A 25,912-nucleotide genomic window follows, 5' to 3' on the forward strand; every position below is an offset into this window, starting at 1 on the left:
TAAAAATTTCTGGTAAAGATTCAGTTTGCATGGCTGAGATTATTAGTACTCTTCAGGCTAGCACAGAAAATGACTTCCCTCTATTTCCCAGGTTTTGTTTATTTCTTAAATCATATTACAGTGACATTTTGTACATTAGACTTTTTTGGCTGTGGTTTCTTATATTTTAACAGCACCTGCTTCATCCACTTAGGAGAATGGATGGAAACCTTTGATAGGAGGTGAGCCTTGTAGTGTTTTTTTTAATCAGGTGAAACTAAAGGCATGACAAAGCCTTCTGATGGAACTAAAGAGAAATACATGAAAAAACACAACTGCTGCATAAGCTTTTCCTGCAGATGGTGCTGATGCTACTTAGTTTGTGGGCAGCAGCTTTTAGTTCATTGTGTACACTGGAAGGGCTCATATGTACTATGAAACTAAGTAGATGTTTTGCTGTAAGTAGTCAATTATCTGTTCTGTTCATGATTGAACCACAGCGTGGTTCAACCAGTCCTTTGGAGGTTTGCCTTTCAGTTAATGCATTCTTATGGACAATATAAATCTGGTGGCATATGCTTTTTGGCAAGAGACCTACAACTAGAATAATATTTTAAAGCTCCATGCTTTATTTTCAAACTCCAGTTGCATCTATATGAAAAATTCAGCCTGGTCTGAGAATGAATAAATATCACAGGAGAGTGGAGAGAGATGTTATAATTTTTTACAAGTAAACATCCCAGCAGAATTATACTGATAATCTTAAAATTGTATTCAATAAAGACTTATTGAATAGTTATTTGAGGCAATGCATTTTATCAGATTATTAATAGAGGATTCATAGTTAGAAGATTAGAAAGAAAACCCAAACATGATTTCTATCTTTTCGGATCTCTCAAGACAGTTTCAGTCTGTCTGCCTGACTGTCTATCTATCTGTCTCTCTACCTACCTACCTACCTACCTACCTACATAAATATGTGAGATTCATGTGTTTTAGTCCTTTGGGCTTTCTAACAAAGTATCATTCACTGAGTGGCTTATAAAACAACAGATTGTTTTTTTCTCAGAATTCTGGGAACTGAAAACCTAAGATCTAAGATCATGAGGCCAGTGTGGTAGGGTTAGGACTCTCTTTTAGTGTGCAGACTTTTCATTGTATCCTCACATTGAGGAAGAGGCAAGCAGTCTCTCTGGAGTCTCTTTTGTAAGGCACTAATCCCATTTATGAGGGTTCTGCTTTTATGAATTACACATAGGTCCACCTCCTAATACTGTCACCTGTGGGGTTAAGATTTCTACATATGAATTTTTGGAAAAAAACAAACAAACAACACATTCAGACCATGCCATAAAGTTAGTTTCATGTATGTTAGTCAAATTACCAGTTAGAAGTTCATGGAGTAAGGGAGGAATGTTGACTTGCTATAGATGTCCAGGCTATATATTTTAATTGAATTACAATTGACAGTTAAAAATTGTATTTGTTTAAGTTGTTTTATTTATATATACTATAAGTGAAGTAATGCTGTAACCAAGCTATATAAGGTAATACAGGCTACATTTGAACCAAGGCCAAACCTATTCTTTTTTGCCTTACCATTCACTTCCTTTTTTTTTTTTTTTTTTTTTTTAAAGATTTATTTATTTATATAAGCACTGGGTATAGTCAGAAGCGCGGGAGGGTGAGAGAATTCACCAGAGCCAGAGCAGAGAGCAGAGCAGGCAGAAGGACCGAAGTACACTGCTGAGGGGAGCAGCGGGCGGCAGGAGAGGTCTGCGCGCCATGCAGGACCCGCCTCCGGTGGCCGGGGAGCAGCCGGGGATCAAGCCCGCGCTGCAGAGGCCGCGGGCAGCTTCGCAACCCAGCGCTCAACTGCTGCACCACCGGGGAGGCCCACCATTCACTTCTTAATACTTAATTTGATTCTAATCAGTCTGAGTAGGTGGCAAGGAGCTGCAGTTGAATTTAAAGATAGTAGGGACCTGGGGTAGGAGGCTTTTAATGTTTGGTCAAGAGTTTAAAAACTTCGTTATGTAATGGGAAATATTTTATGGACGATTGTGGGCATTTTATGTTTCCTTTGGCAAAGAAATGAAAGAGTTGGAATTAGCAAAGATCAATTAATGGGTGTAATTGAAGGTGAATTCAAGGAAAAAAATAGTCAAACATTTTGCCAACCATTCCTTTATACATAGGTGTCCTGATCTAGATAAATATACTTAAGTATCAGGCTGGACTATTTAGGGCTACCCAGGCAAGAATCTGAATATGTACTTTTAGACAGGGGTTGAAGAAAAAGTTAATCCAAGTGGTTAAGGGAAAACAAGAAAATCTTCTAAGTGTCTTGGATTTCAGGATTGGGAATGTGTCAGAAAAAAACAAAGTGTTGACTGCTACTGAATGGTTGACCAAGGCTAAGACTTAGGAAGTGATTAGCTATTCTTATTAGATGGACATCTGTGACAATTAAGAGAACAGATTCATTTCAATGTTGGGGTTTTTATTGATGGATAAAGTGAAAGGAGATTTAGGAAAAATAAGGGCACAAATATACATTAGCCTGACAAGAACAAAGTTTAAAGAACAGTTTAAAGATAGTTGTAATTTAAGGGGGAAACACTATCACTGAGGAATTTATTTTACTATAGAGAAAAGAACATAGTTGTAGTTCAAGGAACTGCAGTTGTAAAGGGGACTGAAAAAAAGAACAACTGGCAAAGGAGAGGAGAAGACAACAGAATAGTTTTGGATGGGCACAGACATGATGTCTAACAGAGCATTAGAGGATGGGTCAATAATGTCAAGTGCAAAAAAGAAATACAATTAGATGTCAGTGTGTAGCTGGATCCTCTCCATTTTGAAACAACAACAAAATATTCCCAAACTAAAAAAATTAGGAATAAATGGAACTAGCTGTTAACTCACTGAATGCATTTCCCTATTCCCTCCTCATAATTACCCATTACCTGGCTTCACTTGCATTCCTGGGAACCTGGAAAATTGATTGTATTACATGCCTAATGAAATTTTCTATGTCTTCTGGGGTTGATAGTAACATTGGAAACAAGCATCAACAATTTGCTGAGAAAATACCTTGCTGGGAAAGTCAAGCATCTTGACTTCTGTCATCTAGACTGCCCACTACCTACTTAACTAGAAATGCCTATCCCACCAACTCTCTTGATGACCATCTTAAATATAATTCCTTCATGTAGAGACAATGCTAGTGATTCAGAGTTCGGCTTTCTGGGCAAAAGTGAAAGACCAGGTTTGGTTGTTTATGAGTGGATGAGTAAGAACAGAAGTTGTATGGTAACAGGTTGAAGAGTGATTGTTAGGTGCACTTTGTGAGATGGAATTTGTAATGTTGTTTTGAGGAGTTTTGTGGTACTTGGTTATGAAGAGGAGAGAAGAGAGGGAGTTAGGAGTCCCAAAATTGTTTCTAAGGATGACAGCATATTTATGGTCTTAAAAGAAGATGCTAAAAAAGCTGAAATCAGAGAAAGAAAGGTAAATGATGGAATAAAGCCAAAGAGGTAATAATAGAGAATCTGATTGGGAGTTCAAAGGGGTTAGTCATCTAGTGCGATGAAGATCAGAGAGAGGAGTGATGTGGGCATGTTTGTTGGTAGGAATGAAATGTTGAAGGAGTTTCTTCTTTTTGCTTCACAGAAAAAAAATAGTGACTAGGAAATTTAGTATTCTGATTTCTTATATAATAACATAACAGAGCCCTTGATGAACCCCGCAGTTTTTATCTCCTGCTCTTGCACATGTGATACAATACCTTTTAGAAGCGTTACCCCAAATATTCATATTCTGTGTCTTTACATCTGATGTCCCAACTGTTAAACAGTTCTTCCTTCAGATAACTCTGCTGTTCAAGTAGAATTCTTTTTTAAGATTTATTTTATTTATACAAGAGCTGCGGTACAGGCCAGAGGCATGGGAGGATAAGAGGATTCACCAGAGACAGAGCAGGGAGCAGAACAGGCAGACGACCAAAAACACTGCTGAGGGGGGCAGTGGGTGAGACAGGAGAGGTCTGCTGTGCCATTTGGGTATCTCCCTGGCTGTCTGGGAATTGAACCCGCACTGCAGAGGCTGAGGACAGCCCCACAGCGCTGCGCTCAACTCGCTGCACCACCGGGGAGGCCCTGTTCAAGTAGAATTCAATGTCTGTCTGTAGTTCTCTGTGTTTTGAGTTCCATAGAGTCCTCCCAAATTGACTTCATTAGATTGGGAGCATCTTAAGAACACGGACCATTTCCAGTTAACTTCGCATTTGTAGCTCTGAACACAGAGTAGATGCTCAGTTATTATTTGTTGAATTTAATGTCTTCATTGTGCAAAATAACACTTCTTTAGCATTTATTTTATGGCAATTGGAGAGTATTATAATTTGTATACTTTCAATTTATAATGCTGATAGAGACACATTTGATTTTAAAGCTAGTTGCAATGATACTTTACTGGCTAAATCACTCTCTCAAGTGTGCACTGTCTTTGCTTGTTTGACTTGGTGTGTTTTTCTGGCATCGGTGTGTGGATCTTGAATGACTAACCAGTGCTAAATCTCTCAAGAACAGAACTTTTGTTTTAACTTCTGAATATACAACATATAGTTGCCAGGACTATGTTCAACAGATGCCTGAAAATCAGCTATAAACTTTTTGAATCAGTAAACTTACATCCTCTTCACGGGTGAGCATCTTCTTAAAGTCATTCTGTCTCCTCCATATCTAAGTTATTTTACTTTGAAGTTACTCTTATCCTCCAACTTCTCTATAACTATAGTTCAGGATTAATCAGTTTGTACCTGATTAATATTTTTTTCTCATAAAAGAAAAGCACCATGAAAATAATTATTTATCAGGGGAAATGTTCTTAGTCATGTGTAGGTCTTTTCAGTGGATGACAATACATGGGTCATGTAATTTGCACCAACCATCTTTGTATGTGAAATGCAATAATAAATAAAAATTATTTTTGCTTTTATTAAAATAAACATGGATGTCTTGCATCTGTTCCTCAAATAATCATTTTTCTCTTTTGTCTTGTTAGATAACTTTTTATTTCCATCGCCCTTCTTCTGTGGTTAGCTGTTCTCATCTCAGTCCAAGATATTACTCCCTGATCTTTGTTTTTTTCTTCTTCAGTTCACAGGGTTTCTCACCACCTTGAGTGCACACACTGTCAACATATATTGATGGCTTTCATATTATATGTTGACAGTGTTACTACTCAGGAGTGGGAACATGGTCAAAAAGACAGATATAACTGTCCATCCTTTCCAGAGAATATTGCTGTGATAAGAAACATTCATTGGAGCCTTTTCTGCTTTAATTCCCAAGGTAACTTTGGTGCATACATCTTACTTTTTTATTTTCCAAACATGCTGTTGCTATGTTCCTGAAGGCTTTGCTTGGCATCATGTTTTAGGGTTTTGCTTCCCTGAGTTTTGCTTAGCATGCGTGCAAAGAAATAGTGGTGTTGACATTCTCTCTCTTATTTAGAATATTTTATCCAGGACCCAACGTACTGTGTAATTTAATTTTAAATAATAAATTGAATGCAAATGGAAATAGTGTGCTGTTTCCCAAAACATACTTCCTGGAGTCTTATTCTTGAGATTACTGATACTATCAAAGCACATTGTTACAGAAATATAAACTTATATACTGCTCCACATTTGAATGTGCTTAGGAGGGCAATAACTCAAGATAGAAAACAGTAATATTATATTTTAAGACCTTTAGAAATAAAAAAAATTCAGTCCCTCTTTAATACGATTTTTCATAAATATTCCCATGATAATAGATATGAACCAATTTTTAAATGCAATTTTTAAATTGGTAAAATTACTGTTTTGTTTGGACTACAGACATCATAAGCAAATAAAGTAGTAGACTAATTTGAGTAAAAGTATAAAAAACCTAACAAGAAGCAGCATAGAAATGGAGGGGGAGTAACAAAGGAGAATCTGTTTATAACCTTCAGTTGGAATGGTTATAAAGTAACAAATTATAGAATATTTGGTGAAAGTGATTGATAAATATGATCATTTTGAAGTTTCAAACTTTTATTTAGATTAGATACTATTAAAGTCAGGACAAGCAGTACTCTGGAAAATGTTTGCAATCTCTTTATACATTGACTTTCTTATTAATTTTTCCCGTAAATAGTTATTGAGCACACACTGTGTGCCAGGTTCTGTTTTAGGCCCCAAGTATCTAGCAATGAAAAAGCAGATAAAAGTCTCTGCTATTACAGTGCTTTATTGGCATTTTGGATTAGCATTCAGAATATATGAGGTATTCCTTTAAATTAAAAACAACAAAAACCCAGTGGAAAAATGAACACAGGGAAAGTACAAATGGCCAATGAACATTGCACTTTTAAAAGAATCTCAATAACAATTGGAGGATACAAATTAAAACAGTGAGATAGCAAATTTTCTTCGAAAAACTGGAACCAAGTAAAAACCTCCACAGATCAGATATAGGCAAGGAAATTGATATAGTAATCAAAATTGTCCCATAAAACAAAAGCCGAGGCCCAGAAGGTTTTAGTAGTGAGTTTAGCCAAACTTCCAAAGGTGAACTAACACCTGTCCTTCTCAAATTCAATTTTTTTTCTGAAAAATTGAAGAAAGGGGGATGCTTCCAATTGCATTTTTTTTTTAAAGATTTATTTATTTATTTATACAAGCACTGGGTACAGTCAGAAGCGCGGGAGGGTGAGAGAATTCACCAGAGCCAGAGCGGGGAGCAGAGCAGGCAGAAGGACCGAGGTACACTGCTGAGGGGAGCAGCGGGCGGCAGGAGAGGTCTGCGCGCCATGTGGGACCCTCCTCTGGTGGCCGGGGAGCAGCCGGGGATCGAACCGGCACTGCAGAGGCTGCGGGCAGCTTCGCAACCCAGCGCTCAACCGCTGCGCCACCGGGTAGGCCCTCCAATTGCATTTTAAGAGACCAATTTTACTCTGATTCCAAAAGCAGCCAAGGAAATTACAAAAAAAAAGAAAAGAAAAGGAAAAAATGGCAATATCCCTCATGAACATTGATGAAAGAATCTTCGACAAAATCTTAGCAATCTGAATTAACAATGTATTAAAAGAATCGTACATCCTGACCAAGTGGGATTTATTCTAGGGATGCAAGTATGGTTCAACATCTGGAAACTGATCATTGTAATTCTCCACATCAACAAAAGAAAAGATAAAAAGCATGTGTTCCTATAAATAGATGTGGAGAAAGCATTGAGAAGATTCCATAGCCATTTCTGATAAAAACTCTCAAAAAGTGAGGCTAGAGGGTATATCCCTCAAAATAATAAAGGTCATATATGACAAACCCACAGCTAACATCGTTCCCAGTGGTGAAAAACTGAAAGCTTTTCATCTAAGATTAGGTACAAGACAAGGATGTCCGCTTTCACCACTACTGCTAAACATAGTATTGGAAGTTCTAGTTAGAGTGATTAATCATGAGAAAGATATCAAAGGAATCCAAATTGGGAAAGAAGAAGTAATACTATCACTGCATTCCATAGGTTAGTGGATTAAGATGTATATCTACAATGGAATACTATTCAGCTATAAAAATGAATCCTTGTTATTGAAACATGTATGAAATTGAAGAGCCTTATGCTAAGCAAAATAAGTGAGAAGAAGAAAGGACAAATATGAGATGGTTTCACTCGTATGTGGAATGTAAAGAAATGAAAGAAAGGGTAAGTTAGATAAACCAAACAAAAATACAAACCCTAGAAATCTGATAGTAAAAGTGAGGCTAGGAGAAGTAGAGGAGAAATGTGGCGAGCAAAGTGTGGAGTTGGTCCAATGCTTTATGTTGGAGGACTTTGTGGAATGGTAACATACATATGAAGTAGTGTGATTATATACCTCTGAATCATAAAGTTTTATAAAGCAATATTGATAAAAAATTTAAGTATCTTTAAAATAGGAGTGAATAAAATAATAATAAAAAAATGGAGACAATCTAATTATTCATTGTGAGTTGATTGTTAAATAATGTGCTACATATCCACACTTGGAATACTAATAGCATATCTGTTACTGATATGAAAAGATCCAGAAGAAAATGGGTAAGGAAAAAGTTTAAACCCATTTTGGGCTGTGATCTTAATTATGTAAAATAAATATATAGATGCACAAAGTCATATTTTTTATATTTATATGTTACATATATGTACATACATATGTGAATGCATATAAAATATATGCAAACATTGGTTACCACTCTGAGAAGGGAGCAGTATTTAGTGTTTGGATAGAAATCTAGAGGAAATTTACCATCAACTATGTTATTTGAAATTCCATACAAGGATGATGTCATTTAATAATTATACATTTAAATTTGTTTTAAATAAAGACAATTGAAGAAATAAAAGTCAATGAACACAAAGGATGGTGGCAGCCATGAGTATTAAGAGTTCTCCAAAGCTGAAGAAGATAGTGTTTTGTCACATTTGTCTGATTGTATATTAGTATGTTGGAGAAGTTAGACAAAAACCTGGAAAACTGAACTGGAAGTGTTTGTATATGATTGTTTAGGTTGGACTACATTCTAAGCAGAAATATTTTAGGAACTTTTATCAATGGTGGATTGGAAAGACTGGATCAGGAAGGGTTAAGGCTTTTCATGTGTACATGACAATTACAAGAAGATAATATGTATAACTATTACATCTCATGAAACCAGTTTACAAATGTACTGCTGGTGGTTGTAGAGTAGAAATTACTTTGAACACACTTAGCACATTAAGCTTTTTTTACATAATTTTCTCATCTCAGTATTGCTATCCTTTGTGTGCATATAAGGAAAACTTAAGATGCTAAGGTTATTGGGAGTCAGCAAAAATTTTAATCTCTCTTTGAAAACACTCATTTTGTTTTTTCCATTTCCTTTGATTTCAGATTCTTAGGAAATCATGAACCTTATCGTAGGCCAAAGACAGATGGTACTTATTTTCAGCATTTATCTCAATGTATCTTTTTGATTTCTTTAAATAAAAAAGATGGGTAGTGGGGAAGTCATCAGTCACCACTGTCTTTTCCTCTACTGGTAATAGAGATGAAGTCAATCTACCTGAGCATCTGCTGGGGTCAGCAGACTAGAAGAGACTTTTGACATTGGAATGAATTTCATGATATTGTTCTCTCTCTGGAATCCATACTAATTTTAACCCTGTACTCCTCTTGTTTTTAAGAAGGAAGGTGGATGTTTTTATCTCAGGCAGACTGTCTACCTTCACCTATGCTGTTTTTTCATCACTAAGGCTTTTTAAAGCTATCCATCTCAGATTTTTAACATAAAACCACATTTTCCAATTGCATTTTCACCTCCTTGAGTGTGATTTTAAAAAGTTAAGGGGAGAAAAAGAAATCTGTCTTTTGCAGGTCACAGCTCACATTTGCTGGTACATGTGTCAGGATTTCAAAAGAGAAATTAAAATGGGGATGATAAATGAAGCTAGTGTTCAATATTCCTTTCTCTTTCAACTTCACCTAATTCTCCGCTTCCCATCCAGTATCAGTTTCCTACTTCCAACAACACCATTTCCTGATGTTCACACTGTATTTAATTGGACAGACATTTGCTCAGTGCCTACTAAATCCAAGTCCCAGAGCAAGAGAGCACTCTTGTCTTAGCTGTGGCTAGGAATTCACATTAAAAAGAATTCGAGAGGAAGTGGAATACAGAGGTCATTCATTTCTTGAGTGTAGGTTTCTTTATTCAGCAAATCTTTTTTTTTAAAGATTTATTTACTTATGCATACAATAACTGGGGTACAGGCCTGCGGTGTGTGGGGTGAGAGGACTCACCAGAGACAGAGTGGGGAGCAGAACAAGCAGATCTACTGAAATGCACTGCTGAGGGGAGTAGTGGGTGAGACAGGAGAGGTCTGCTGCGCCATGTGGGTTGCTCCCTGGATGGCTAGGGATCAAACTCGTGCTGCAGAGGCTGCAGACAGCCTCATAGTGCTGTGCTTTACCCTTTGTGCCACCAAGGAGGCCCCTCTTTATTCAGCAAATCTTGAGGGAATCAACCATGCTTTGTATGGCAGCTCTGTCTTTGAGGCGGCTCAGGTTAATAGGGAAGCCTAGGGCTAAACATATCTTTATAATACAATGTCATAAGTGCTATAACAAAGGTAATGAAAGATTACACTAGAGTTTAGAATACAAATATAAACTCTGTATTCTTGGGGAGTGAGGTCAAAGATATTATTTTTTTAAAAAGATTTATTTTATTTATTTATGTATACAAGAGCCGGGGTCTAGGCCAGAGGTGTGGGTGGAATGTGAGAGGGTTCACGAGAGACAGAATAGGAAGCAGAACAGGTAGATTGACTGAAATACACTGCTAAGGGGAGCAGTGGGCGAGACAAGAGAGGTCTGCCGCACCATGTGGGTTAGTTCCCTGGCCAGGGATCAAACTTGTGCTGTAGTGGCTGCCTATAGCTTCATAGTGCTGAGACTTAACCCCTTGCACCACCAGAGAGGCCCAAGGATATTAACTTAAAAAAAAAACGACACCCATAAGACCAAAGGAAGAATGCAGTAAAGGGAATCAGAGCTATTCCAGGCAGTGTTCATATATGTGTCAGTGTAGAGGAAGAAAACATTTATTATTTGGGAAAGGAAAATAGTTCATTGTGATTAGAAAAAGTAAGAGTAGGTGGGAATTTGGAGATGGACTGGGGTTGGGAAGGATGGCGTGTGTGATAGGAATGAACAGTCACTGTTTTCAATATTTTATAACATTTACTCTTCACAAAAATTCTCAGTCAGGTATTGTTACCCCCATTTTGCACAAACAGAATCTAAGCCCATGTCAGGTAAAAACAAAACAAGAATATCTCAAATATATACAGGCAGAAAGTCGAAGAGACAGGACCTGAATTCATGTCTAATAGAATTGAAGTCTGTGTTCTGACTCATAGAAGAGTGGATGATAAATGGAAGTCTACCTGTGAAGAGCCTTGTATGCAGGGAATTTGAGTTTTATGTATATGTAGTGAGAATTAAAAAGACATTTTAAGCAGCAGAAAAGGAATAGTCTGTAATATAGAAAAAGGATGGCATTGGTGTTGTCAGAAATAAGAACTTCTTTTTTAATGTTAGTGATGTATAGTCACTAGGGTTAAAGGTTTTACTCTAGTCAATAATTAGGTAGGAACAAAATATAAATAAATAGTTCCCAATTAAGAGTGTTTGGTGGTGGGTGCCCTGTGGTTACCACATCTGAAGGGGGAGACCCTATACTTCTAAAACATAATGCTGTGAACCAATGTTACCTCAATTAGAATATATACATATATATATAATTTAATAATTCTATGGTCATCTTTATAGAATTGAACTAAGATATACTTTAATTCAGGAAAGCACTCTGAAAAGGAAAAAACCTAAACTTAGCTGACTGCTTGATTTTCAGGATATTCTCAGCTTATTGGCATTTAAATAAATTAAGAACAGAGACCAGCTCAAATACTTTTGCAAAAGCACCGCTTTTCATAGTTATTTAAGGCTGATGTCAACACAGCTTCCAAACAAACCCAGTATAACACAAAGACTGTCTTAACCAGGCTTTTCAGACTTGGTGATAAATCCAAAATGTGTATAAATTTGTAGCAAATCTGTATAAATTTGGTAGCATTAGGTGGAGGTCAGAACATCACTACTCTATGAGGCCTGAATTTATCTGAAACAAAAGGCATACTGTAATCCGTTGTTCTACAGGAAATAAAGTATAAATCAAGAAGGGTTCCTATAGTAGGCCCTATGATGTCCTTGAACTACGTGCACAGAAACTCAATTGATGATAAAAGCACAATGCCCTGTTATGTGGTAAATGCCTGCATTTATTTCCTTTCCTTTTTTTTTTTTTTAAATGAGTGAAACCATTAATAAGTCACACAGTTTGATGTATTTATCTGCACATATTATCCTTTATTGCAAAGTATGTGTGTGTTGTAAAGAAAATCTCAATATAAAAATTAACTTGAGATTTTTTTCAAATTACAAAAGTGAGGAAATAGTACTTTTCCCTCTGAATTCCGTATTTAAATGTGATTATTGTAGGTTGAGTGGTTCATTTAAGCCGGTTTAAATTCTGATTCCACTTATTGGCTGGATGCTGAACAAGTTACTTAATAGCTTTGCCTGTTTCCTCAACTGATAAAATGGGATTGAAACCTCCACCCTTTAGAAATGTGTGTGAAGATTAAATATGATAATGTGCAGGTAAAGCTAGTTGCTCACTTTATGGAGGCTCCCACTTCAGTCTTGAGAAGGTCACATATTATTTTGGTTTTAAAATCTGATTGCTGCCAAAGCACACTGTCCTGCCGAGAAAAATACTTGCCTGTTCAAAAATAAGTTAAAGATGATTATAGGTCTGAATCTTAGACATTATCTGAATAATCAAATACTTTTCTATATTCATATTGGTTATTTATTAGAAAGTCAGACCTGTGATGCTTCTGCCTTCCTTAAAGCAGTTGCAATTCATCAAGGGAGAGTCAGGAAAAGATATCAGTAGGCCTGCTCATGAAGAGCCCCTTATCAGGTGCATGACTTATGAAAATGCTTTCTTTCCTTCCTCTGTCTAGTTTTAGATTCGTGCTTATGAGAAGACAGCTTGGTTCTAATTGCCAATCTGCAGAATAAAGCATGATCTCACTGTCTCCCTTATGACAGAGCTGGTTTTGAAATCAAACCAAAAAGGCTTCAAAGATGTCCAGGATAACTTTGCCAAGAACTAGGGCAAGGGTCTTTTTTTTTTTTTAAATTTATTTTTCTTTCCCTTGCAGCTGACTTTGGGATCTGTGATTTACGGGTTACCTTGGAAACAAGTCACAAGTGTGAGTTCCCATGGCAGAAGTGCCAGTCTGTGAATGGTGAATATTTAAGGTGGCACCGGGCTCATCTATGCTGAGAATAGTTCGGTTCTAAAACATCCCAAAATTTTAGTACTCATAGTTGTAGCAAAGGGGGCACTGTTTCAATGAATTAAAAACCATTTCCCAGTACATTTTTCTACTGTGGCTGCTTAAGAGTCGATTCTGTGGTGTGGGCTTGTCCCTGCGCATATTTACATTTTTGACAAGGCATATTAATTTCTTTTCCACAAATAATGAATGCCACATTAATAAGAATAGTGACTTGATAGTTTAGTGTTGATTAGTCTTAGTCAAAAGACACCTTTGGTATCCTGATGTAGAGCAATCTTGTAAAAATCTCCAAAATGCAGGTTTAGAATCGAATACTTCTTAGTCTGTTTTTTCAGTTCATTAGAACTGACAGCAGAAAACCCCATACTAAAAGAAGGTTAACACATTAAAAACTGTTATCATCATCCTGTGGTTTGTTTTGTATACTCTATGAAGAGGAACTATTTGTTAGTTTGTTAGTTGTTCTGTTTACCCTTTTCCCTACCTGTTTCACATATTAAAATAGATAACAGACAGTAGAGTAGATCAAATAGAGTTCAAATAGAGATCAAATTGTCAAATGGTATGCATTCTCAAGATACATAATTTCAGAGGTTAAAAACCAGAGAAGTCACAGTTATGTATTTAATCAGTATTTTCATCTTGTTTTGGTAAATACGACACTTGAGTTCTCCTGATGTGACTATTAAAATAGACTTATTTTAATGACTAAGAGGTTCTAGTTACAGAAACATAAGTTTTCTGTTGTTTTGACAAGCTCAAAAACAAAATTTTAAATTACTGTTGATATGTATGGTTTGAATTCTCATTCGAATGCTGTTATAATTCAGGTCTCAATTTACCACCTCTTTCAGGATTTATAAATCTATATAGTTATTTTCTATTCTACTCTGACCACTTTAGATAGCTATATTTTAGATAGCTATATTTATTATATGCATTATCTTTTTTAAAAGGTTTATTTATTTATGCATATAAGAACTGGGGTACAGGCCAGAAGTGCCGGAGGTAAGAGGAATCACCAGAGACAGAGTGAGGAGCAGAACAGGCAGACTGACTGAAATACACTGCTGAGGGGAGCAGCAGGCAAGACAGGAGAAGTCCGCTGCACCATGTGGGTAGCTCCCTGACCGACTGGGGATCAAACTTGTGCTGCAGAGGCTGCAGATAGCTTCACAGTTCTGTACTTAACCCCTTGCACCACTAGGGAGGCCCTATATGCATCATCTTTTTAAAGTCATCTTCATAAATACAACTTTTTATTTCCCCATCCATCATTATATATATATGTATGTATATCAATATATTGTTATCCTTCAAACTACATATGAACAAAGCTATTTTTTTTTCTTATTTTAGCTGTTTTCATCACAGAAGACTTATGGATTTCATTTGAGGTTTACAGAATTACCTTACGTATCAGATAAGTGCTAAAATGGAAAAGATGGAATCACTAGCCTTCAAAGATAACACACCAATACTCCAAATTAAGGTGCAAAAAAACCTTCATTTCCCTGTCTCCCCCATCATTTAGTATATGTGAAAAAGATGTCATGATGAACAGTTCACAACTTTTTGTCAGATTTAGTTTGCTGATTGCTAACTGCACTTGCATGAAGCCAGAGTGACTGGGTAGAATCCCAATAGAATAAGATAGAAAAACAAACCATAAAATAAAAACTGAGAATGGAAAGAGGAGTAAAGGTGAGAACTCCAGAGACAATGCTAAAATGAAACTAATGGGAAATGTTGAAAAGGGAGAGAAACACTACAGAGAGAGAGAGAGAAAAAAAAAAAAGAACGAACAGATTGCAGACAGAATCATTCTAGAACTGAACATATCTGAAGTGTCAGGCAATACATCTCTAAAAATGTATTTGGGGTGCAGTCATTTCTTTTTAATAGCAGACTATTTTCAAGTGTTAGGAAAGACATGTGAGATTTGGTGTCAATTCAGCCCTTGGCATTCAGTCTTTCTGTATGGACACGAAAGGTCAAAAAAGCTAAAAAAAAGGTAGAAGATGGTTTTTATAGAATGGAGGAAGCAAACAATGTATTGACATCATTTTATAAGGCACTTTAGCAGTACTACTCCTCTAATTTACTTATATGTTTGTGTTTTGAATTGCAGGCAGGCTTCATTTTGAATTGCAGGCAGGCAGCATTTTTGTCAAACAATGGTTTAAAATCAAATGCATTGCACAGTTTACATTTTAATATTCTATTATATTTTTGGAAAAAAATGTCCAACAAAATGACCCAGGGAATTGTGAAATCAGTTTTTCTCCTTAGGAGCTGTAAAATTCATTTACAGTGGTGACATAAAATTTCAGTTTCTAAAGTATGAAAACATTCATGTAAGCTCTTGATATCAAAACATTTGAGAACCCCGATAATTCCAAAGTGTTAAACATTGAAGCTTCCTTAGCTATTAGAATAGCTAAGAAATTCTTAGCTTGTGCCTGTCTTAGTTATTATGTTATAGAAAATTCCTTTAGTTCTGGCACTCATGACTTCTCTCAACTGCACAGTTCCATTGCATTAGAATGAAGACATGAAGAATATTGACTTCAAGAAGGTGTTTTGTAAAAAGAGGTTGCTATAATGTATGTGTTAAAGATTGGTTCCCTCTTAAATACAATAGTAACACTATTGAACTTTATTTAATACTGTACAGAGATTTAAGTAGACTTTTGAGTGCACCACAACAATTCGAATGAGTTGCTATTTGGAAATGCAATAGGATGATTAAGTTAGGATATATACACTAACACAAAAAGAGAGACCATCAGGACTCTTCATTGCTGTGTGTGTTTCTATGATTCTTACCTTTGTATCTACTGACAAAGATACTGCACTACTATACTAACAAAGACAACTAAAAATCATATAGTAATAAGGATACAGAATGTGTTCCATGATGTTTTAAGCAAAATTACAGACAAGGGAATAAAATGAGGGTCAAGAATGTCAACATTATCCAATTTATAGATATATATATATATTTTTTTTTCTCTCGTGGATAGAGAAATAAATCAATATGGAGCTTTCCCCAATATTTCCTTTCAAGTCCATTCCATGACTCTAAAATTGCAATATAAATCATTAAAAAAATCAGAGAATTTTGGTAATTATTACCTGTGATAGTCAGGAGAGTTGCTGTCAGAGGAATAATATTCCAACCAACACTTTTAATTTTACTATAGACCCTTCTTTTAAAAAATATGATTCTTCTGGGCCTCCCCTGGTGGCGCAGCGGTTGAGCGCTGGGCTGCAAATCTGCCTGCAGCCTCTGTATTGCCGGTTCGATCCCCTTCGAGGGTCCCACATGATGTGCAGACCTCTCCTACCACCTGCTGCTCCCTTAGACAGTGTATTTCGTCAGTCTGCCTGTTCTGTTCCCTGCTGTGGCTCTGGTGAATTCTCTCACCCTCCCACGCTTCTGACTGTACCCAGTGCTTGTACAAATAAATAAATAAATAAATAAATAAATAAATAAATCTTAAAAAAAGAAATTAATAATCTTTAAAAAAAATATGATTCTTCTAAATGTGTAGAAATTTACCTAAAGTGGTAATCAGCTTTCAGATATTATTCCTAATAAAATTAATGATGAGCTCATTAGTTTGTGAACCAAAGTAAAATCAGGCAAATTTTAGCATATTAATTTCATGCAATAACTTAATAAAACTTATCATAATAAGTTTAGAGTATATTTATCATCAGAGAAAGCAAGTATAAGTAAACTTTGAAATAATTTTATGCTGTAGTACTAGGACTAATATGTATGTTTTTACATAACTAACATTATACTATTATTAACATAATAAATATAATGTATATATAAATATATATGTATGAATATATATAAAGACTTATAGAAGGAATTCTCTTTTAGTATTAACTTTGTTTTTTTTCCTCATCACAGTACTAATTTAATGAATAAATAAATAAGTTTGACTGTTTCCTAGGTAATGCTAATCAGATTATCCTGCCTTTCATTGTGTTCCACAGTCTACTGGATTCTCTGTTGAATTATGATAGTTTAAGCTTTGTACAAATTGATTAATTGAACAATATAGAATGTACTTGAAAGGAATAGCTTAAAGTGTATTTAAAAAAATTAAAAACTGAAAATCACTATCTCTCATGAACATAAACAGGAAATCCTCAGCAAAATATTAGTGCCCAAGCCCAACAGTCTACAAAAAATTTACTGTGTGTCATGACCAAGTGAGCTTTGTTCCAGATGTGTCTAGCTGGTTCAACATTTGAAAATTAATCAATGTAAACCATCATATAAATTAACACACAAAATCAATATCATGGTAGACATTCTCAGATACAAAATATCTACTTAAAATACCTTCTCTCACCACTCAATTCAACATCTTTCTGGAAGTTCTACCTGTACCATACTATAAGAAAAAGAAATAACATGTATAGAGATTGGAAAAGAAGAAAAGCAGTCATCTTTATTCACAGATGATATGGTTGTCTATGTAAAAATGTAGAAACAATCTGTCCGATGTCATTTTGATGAGCTGTTCGATTCAGTGAGTGGGGTCTTTGGGTTACCTGATGAAAGTTTCACAAAGTTCCCCTTTCTATGGCACATGGTGAGTTTGCCCAGGAGTCAAAGATGTTTGTACACACACATAGAGGCAAAGATTACCTTTTGAAAGGACAGGTTTATTAGCAAAAGGAGAAAGAAAATGACATCTGCTTAGTCACAGGTGGGCAGCAGTGCTGCTGCTGCTGCTTTGCAAAGGGAAAAGTTTTGTGAAAAGAAACACCTGCATAGTCACAAGTGCACAAGAGAGCTGCCTCTTGCCAGTGCAGATATTGTACTGATACAGCATTCTTCTTTTTAGGAAGGTTCATTCTTTTGTGGATTGTGAATCACTTATAGGATGTGACTAGGTTGATTTATAAGGACCTGTGATGGTCCTTAATCTCCATATCCCCAGATACTTTTCTATTCCTATGCCTCCAGATACTTTTCTATAGCAGTCTGATACTTGCTATAGCAGTAGGCACCTAAGGATTTTTCATTTCTTTTTTAAAGATTTATTTATTTATTCAAGAACTGGGGTACAGGCCAGATGTGCAGGAGGGTGAGAGGATTTACCAGAGACAGAGCGGGGAACAGAACAGGCAGACTGACGAAATACACTGCTGAGGGAAGCAGTGGGCGAGACAGGAGAGGTCTGCCGCACCATGTGGGATTCTCGCTGGCCTGCCAGGATCGAACCCGTGCTGCAGAGGCTGCAGACAGCCTCACAGCGGCGCTCAACAGCCTGCACCACCAGGAAGGTCCAGAATTTTTCATTTCTATAGCTGGTTCAACTACTATGCTAATCATCTCTACCCTCACCTCCAGTTTCTGGTCTAGTGACACCTCCACCCTAAATTTTCTACTCATTACCTCCATCATGTCTCAAACCCCCTGAAAGTAATAAGCAAATATAGGAGGATAACAGTATACAAAGTTACTATCATTACTTTGAAAAAAATACTTAACTGTTAGAACAATTAAGAGTAAGAAAAAAAATGTTTAATTTCACCTTCATTGTTTCTCTGATACTTTTCCTTAAAAAAATTTAGATCTGAGTTTCTGACATGTATTTTCTTTCTCTCTAAAGAACTTATTATTTTGTTTTGTGTAGATCTGTTGGTTATGAAGTCCCTCTCCCTTGGAGAGTACTTCACTTTCGTGTTGGGTTCAAATTGTTCTTTTTCCTACCTTTTAGCACACTTGTAATTTTTGTTGAAATCTGGACATGATATATGGGTAATAGGAATTGAGGTGAATAGTCCCTTAACGTGTGTGATTTCATCTTACTGTGACTAGTGGTTAGATTGTGTCCAATGCTTGCCAAGATGTAGGTACCAGAGGCTTCTAATTCCTCTGGTTCTTGTTTTTGTCTCTTTTGCCATCTTTGGGTTTCCCTAAGATATTTTTCTTAAGCAGAATCTGAGCCTTGCAGTTCTTTTGACTTTAATCCACTTGTACTGTTGATATCTTGGCAAGAAGTTGTAGAGGGGACATATTCTACAATCGTATGATCAAACTGTAGACTTTTAGTGGTACTGTATTCCTTTACAATTTTTTTTTGCATTTATTTTCTCCTCTACTTTAGTGAGACAGGAAAGCTAGAAGGGGCTGTCTATGGGAGATAAGACTCCATTAATGATTTTTTTTTTTACTGGACAAGTAGTTCTTTGTTACCATGTATTCCAGCATGGTCATATCCCCATCTCCCTGCCAAAGACACTGAATGTTTTCTCTTGGTTCCTGGAGATAAAGTACATAAAAGTGTAGGGGCAGCATATAAAGTTAATACACAGGAATCAATTTCTTATATACCAGCAATATACAAGTTGAAATATAGAAAGAAAAAGTCATAGTAGCACCAAAATGTATGTATAATATAATTAAATATATATCTAGCAAAATATGTACAGTATGTTTTTATAGAAAGTTATAAGGCAGACTAGGGAAATACAATAATTGGAAGATATTTCCAAGTTCATGGACTGCAAGATTTAAGAATTATGTTTAAAAGTAAGTTTTGTTTCTTCCAAAATGCTCAAAAGAATTCTGTCTGCTTCACATACCATTGTAAGAAACTACTGATTTCTGTTTGGCACTGTCTTAGCAGTCTAACTTTAGCTTTCAGTGTTTCTTCACATTCTGCCCTTTGAGTCCCAGCTGCTGTGGTGGGAAGGAATTCTAACCTGTTTCCTGTAATTGGAGGGACATTTTCTTGATTGAGATCCAAGAGGAAAACTGATTCTCAAGCCACCCCCAACTCAGGTCACTGAATTAGTGCTTTATAGTTGTGTCCTTGATAACATGTTTGAACTTAAAACTTTTGACTTACCTAATGAAAAGTATTTGAACACAGATTTCTGAGATGTCAAATGCTAATAAGAACCATCAAATACCTAATAATGGTTTTCTTTGCTTGATCAAAGATCTCCACAGGAAGAAGATTGGCAATTGGAGAGGTGGCACTCTTCCCACTGAGCCAGAACTAAAGCAAACCTCCAGGAATTCAACCTGCACCAGGAACAGGTATCTTTCCACTGAGAAATGGGACAAAAGAGGTATTTATTTATGGTATTAAAATTATATTTTTTGAAGTGCTCAGGTGTGCTGGTTAAAATCCAGTTTGGATAATTACATTCTTTTCACAGACATTCCACCTACAATTATAACTGCCAAGTCCAATTTTACCAACAGCTTGAATTCTAAATCATCTCATCTTGAGACACATTGTTCCTTAGTTCCATTTTACAATGGTTGGTCAACTGCCCCTCTTCTTTCTATAGCTGACTGGAGTAAAATAGCCCAGGAAAGTATTTTTAGGTATAAGTAAGTGATTTGAAATGAATGGTACTATATTAAAGTGATATAGTTGTTATTAAAATGAGATTATGGAAACTCTGGCAGTTTTGAAATTTCTCTGATGATAAATACCTTTGGCTTTGAAGGATAGGCCTTTCCAAGATGTTCAGAACAGGTTTTCCCATGATGTGTCACTCTGGCTTGTAGAATATTTCAAAACTTATTAAATAAGTTCAGTCAAGGCACTGTGAGCTCATAAGAAACTTTTGTTTTCTTTTAACTACCCAGAAGAATGAAAATTGGGAGCATCACCTAGAATTAGGATTTTTAGCGCAAGTAAACTTGCTGACAGGGAAATCTATCTATATGGCATGGCAAATGTCTAATTATACAGAATCTGGGCTTCATCATTTGAATCATCTTCTCCTTGTTATGTGAATCCTCCTCTTCTCTCCTTGGAGTCCCAGGTGCTTATCCCATTCCTTACCTCAGGATATATAACCCCATTTTGCCTCATTGTTTTTGAATCCACATCTATGGCAATTCCCCATGCATACAAAATTAAATTTATTTTTTCCTCCTACTAATCTGTCTGATGTTAATTTGATGCTTGACCAGCTCTAAAAGAACCGATAAAGGTAGGGGGAAATTCCTGACCTTTCTGACAACATTTTTCACTTGTGATATCCTGCAAACTTAGAACATGATGGTACTGTATTTAAAAAAATTTTTTTAAGGGCCTCCCCTGGTGGCGCAGCGGTTGAGCGCTGGGCTGCGAGACTGCCCTAAGCCTCTGCAGCACCGGTTCGTTCATCGGCCGCCGGCGAGGGTCCCACAAAAAAAAAGGAAAAAAAAATAAGATTTATTTATTTATGCATACAAGAACTGGGGTATAGGCCAGATTTGTGTGTTTTTGGGGGCGGGGTGAAAGGATTCACCAGAGACAGGGTGGGGAACAGAACAGGCAAATGGACTGAAATACACTGCGGAGGGGAACAGTGGGCGAGTCAGGAGAGGTCTTCTGCGCCGTGTGGGTAGCTTCCTGGCTGGGGACCGAACTTGTGCGTCAGCGGCTGCAGACAGCTTCATTGGTTGCGTCTTAACCCCTTTAACCACCAGGGAGGCCCTCTTTTGCTTTTTAAACAATAGCCATGATTTAAGATTTTTTTCTTAAACATGTCTCACTTGCCTGATGAAAACACATTATGCTTTGATATTCATTTTGTATAGACTGACTAACAAAGTTGAAAGGTAAAACACTTTACAGGGAAAACACAGTATACCTCACTAACACATATATCAAATCCTTTCCTTGAATAGTAAATAGAAAGTTTGCTTTTGTTCTCAAAGAATTTATGATTTTAAAATTTGAAGAAACTAAAATTAATAAGAATTTTCTTTAAATATTCACAAGAGATATATCTTACATATGTATGAATGTAGTTTTGAGAATCTCATTAGAAACTCATTTTTTTATAATTTTTTATCTTTTCACATTACCATTCTTATCCCTAAATCTCAGAGAAACATATTCTTTGTTTCTTATTCTTTCTTCCTACCAGCCCCTTTTGCATTAAGTGTTTTATTTATTTATTTAAAAGATTTATTTATTTATGCATATAAGAACTGGGGTATAGGCCAGAGGTGTGTGCGTGGGGCGGTGGGGGTGGTGAGAGGGTTCACCAGAGACAGAATGGGGAACAGAACAGGCAGATCAGCTGAAGTACACTGCTTAGGGGAGCAGTGGGCGACTCAGGAGAGGTCTGCTGCGCCACGTGGGTTGCTCCCTGGTTGGCCAGGGGTCGAAATCGTGCTGCAGAGGCTGCGGACAGCTTCATAGGTTGTGTCTTAAACCCCTGCGCCACCAGGGAGGGCCTGCATTTGGTGTTTTATGTTTTACCTTTCCTTTCCTTGCAGTTATCAGGGTGCAAAGGCAATTTTCATATACCCCTCTGGATTCTTCTAGGCTGGCAAATAATCAAACAAGTATCAGACAGATAAAAGAAAAAAACCAAAAAGAAGTCTAATAAAAACATGTATACTTACTATATACTTGGGAGAAGTAAAATATAGTAACTCACTCCTTGCTTCAGACACCATTTTAAAATAGCTTAGTTAAAAACAGTAGTAGAGACTAAAGAAGACAGGGTGTTTACCAAGGAAGACACAATAAAGAAGGATATGCAGTTTTAAGCTGTCTTCTCCAATTTAAAGAGATAAGGAATTAGGTCTGGCCAGCAGGAGGGAGAAACACTTATAGGAGAGATGTTCTCCTTTATGCAGGTAAATATCTCTTTCAAATAAGGGCAACCTCCACCCAGCTTTCAGAGCTTATCCCATGACTGAACCTCTTGCCAAAAAGACTTATTTGGGGGTGGCAGATTTTTTTCTTCTCTATACAGCCTCTTTTAAAAATTGAGTGTGTACAATGAATTTCAGCTTTTCATTAATGCCTATGTAATGCACAGTAATCACTATTAGAACTAAATCACTTTGAAACACTGAGAACTTTGAAAAGTACAAAGCTTTATTCATTCAATAAATATTTTGCATTTACTGTAAGACAATTTAAAATGTAAGTTAAATGTTGGCTGGATTAAAAATAGATAAAATAGGCCCTAAATGGAATCATTTATGTTGGGCCCCAAACTGATCCAGACTTAATCTCACTGAAGTTTTAAGATCTCCCAAAAGTGTTAATCCTAAACCATTTAATCTGGAATTTCCATATAGACATCCATGAGGTAATTTGTATGATAACCCTTACCCTACCCCCCCCCCCCAACCGGACTCCTAAGGGAAGATGATTTTATCTAAAATAATATTTTCTTTTGCTAGTAATTTGTCCCACCCTTTTCTGTCTTAGGTACGCTCCATTTTGTGCTAGACCATGCAGGACCAATAGATGGGATGCTTCATAGTTCATGACTTGTTTAATAAAGCCAATTAGATCTTTAAATTTGTGAATTTTGCTTTTTAACAGATGCAATGATTCTTACTTTTATTTTACCAAACCAAAGTCTACATCAAAGCTCAAGGCCTCACAGCATGCCCAGAGTAAAGCATGGTGTATATATCTGTTCTTCTTATTCCCTCTCCTGAGCTTTAGTTATTTAAAATCAATCATTTCAGATACATTCAAATATATCATTGCAATGATTAGTGGCAACAGTACAGGAACCTTCTCAGTATTCTAGTATCTCTCTCTCAAAGCAGAAGTCAACCCCATTGCCAGTCACCAATTCTAACTTGTATAATTTAATTGTCACAAGAAAGTAAAATTAAATCCCTGCCAGCATCTCTTTTCATATAGTTAGGGAAGAGAGATACATTACTATAAAATAGGTTACTCATCTAGATGATGTAATTCAGATGGAGTCATTAGATTTTACTACCTCAAGTTAAAATGAACATGCAAGAACACAGAAACAGAAACCATAATAAGCAAAATTCTTATTTGAAAATTGTCAGGAGACTCTAACTAAACTTTTCTTAAATCAGCAAATAGGATAACCGATACCTGTTTGATAAAATGTGCCTTTGAACACCTGAGAGCTGTTTAAAACTTATGCATTGACAATGACGCTTTCCTTAACCAGACTTTAGCTGGATTATTTTGATTTATCATCTTGTTTAGGCCCTGTTCTTGACTGGCTGGGCCTGGTTTTAGCAAAGAATTCTGTTGAGTCCAGTTTTTGCAAGTATCCTACTAAATCAATTTAGGAAGAACTGTTCCCAATCCCTTGGTGTGTAGTAATGAGCCTTTTTCCCACCCTTGATATTTAATCAAATTCTTCCCCCCCCCACTATTTACATATAATCAAGAGAGGACTCAGTAGTTTTCTATCAATGTAATCTGCCCATGGGCTGTAAATCCCCAACTGTCCCTGTTTTATTGAGTTCAGTGTCTCCTATTGCCAGTTTCTCTTCCCTACTATAATAGGCTTGAATAACATCTTCCTTACCTATTTAAGTGCCTTTGAATCAGAGTAAGGATGATCCAAATATTTTCCATTCCCAGCCTACCACAATATGAAGCACCCACTGATGTGATTGTGATGAGAAGTTGGGGTTCAGTGAGTAGGATCTTTGGGTTACCTCTCAGAAGAGTTTTGGCAGAGTTCCCCTCTTTAGTGGCACATGGTGAGTGTGTCAAAAGAGACAAAGATGTTTTCACAAAAGCAGGCAGGTGAAAGTTATAGCCAAAAGGGCAGGTATATTAGAGAAAAAATGAAGGAGAAGACATTTGCAAAGTAACAAGTGGGCAGAAAGAGCTGTCCTTTGCCATTATAGGAAGAGTTGTTCTGATAAAGTGTTCTTTATTTGGGGAGGGGTTGATTACTTTGTGAAATTTTTATCTATTGTTAAATCAGTCATTAATAGGGTGTGATTAGGTTAATTTGTAAGAACCTCAACCCCTATATCCCCATGTCTGGTGCATGCTCCTATGGATATTTTTTTTTTCTTTTTTTTTCCAGTTATATTTTTCTTAATTAATTTTTAAAAATTTTTTACATCTGTAGGGTAAGGAAAAATGTCAGGCTTTTCTGCCCTCCTGCCATCAGGATAGATGATGGATCCTTGCGGTGCTGAATGCGTGCCTGATGGCGGGCACCTGGAGTAGGGTGTGGGCATAGGTAGATGGGATTCACCTGGGCTAAGACTGGGCTTTTAAGGGCGGCGTCACGGGGACGCCAGCAGCAGCAGCAGCCGAAAGAGAAGCCGAGAGAGAAGCAGAGAAGAAGCAGAAGCAGAGAAAGCCAGAGATCCCAGATAGAGAGGATTTGCTGGGGGCTGGAAGGACTGCCAGCCTCCCGGCCCCCCCAGCACCCCTGCCTGCCATATGCCTGGTGAACCCCAATAAAAGACCTGCAAAAAACCCACTAAGGACTCTGATTCCTCCTTTACCCGGTCTGCATGGGATCAGAAAACCTGCACTGTGGCCAGTCCTGCCTTACAATTGGCGTAAGTCAGCAAGATGATCCATGCAGACGGGTATTGGAGCCCTCCGAAGACCTGGAGGGACTAAGGAGTAACAGTGATTGCCTGTGACGACGCTGGAGGCGCATGGCGGCACAGAAGGTGGACACTGTCCGGGAGCTGCTGGACGAGACTTCAGCTGGAGGAGGAGACGCCCGAGAGGACCAGCCAATGACCCCTGAGGCAGCAGAATCATCGGCGAAAAGAGGACCATGTTTCGGAGCTCGCCAGTGCTGGTGCAGGGAGAGGCCTGATGGACTAATGGAGTTGGACTGACAATCCCGCCAGAAGGTGGAGGACCTTGCAGGTTGATATGTTTTGGGACCCTGGGGGTGGAACAGTTTTGTTTGTAAACCCCAGGACATGGGAATCTGGGGGTGGCCAGTGGGCCTTGATGGCCAAAAGCAGCCTGTGCATGCCCTGCAGCCAGGTGGAGGAGAAAAGCCAACTGAGAAGGCAAAAGCTGGTGCTGATGCTAAGTTGAGAAGCCCTGAGTGGCTGTTAAGCAGCCTGAGTATGCTGAAGACCTGTGAGTCTCGTAAAATCACCTGTGGGTGATGCCCTGCTCATTCTTGAGTGAGGGTGAGGAGCTGAGGAACCCGTCCTTGGGGGA

The 25,912-nt window shown here is 37.2% G+C and overlaps 1 long non-coding RNA gene across 1 annotated transcript in view; it reads left to right on the forward strand.

The window, feature by feature from the left end:
* Window positions 1–19,954: 19,954 nt before the first annotated feature.
* The window catches only part of LOC129144975 (uncharacterized), a 185,411-nt gene continuing 179,453 nt past the window's right edge, over window positions 19,955–25,912 (forward strand). Inside the window, exon 1 of the long non-coding RNA XR_008549902.1 lies at window positions 19,955–20,046. This is a non-coding gene — a long non-coding RNA (uncharacterized LOC129144975). The remainder of the gene's footprint in view (window positions 20,047–25,912) is intronic.

The sequence above is a fragment of the Talpa occidentalis genome, unplaced genomic scaffold (genome assembly GCF_014898055.3).
Source record: "Talpa occidentalis isolate TD23 unplaced genomic scaffold, MPIMG_talOcc4v2.1 talOcc4.11, whole genome shotgun sequence".
Taxonomy (NCBI): domain Eukaryota; kingdom Metazoa; phylum Chordata; class Mammalia; order Eulipotyphla; family Talpidae; genus Talpa; species Talpa occidentalis.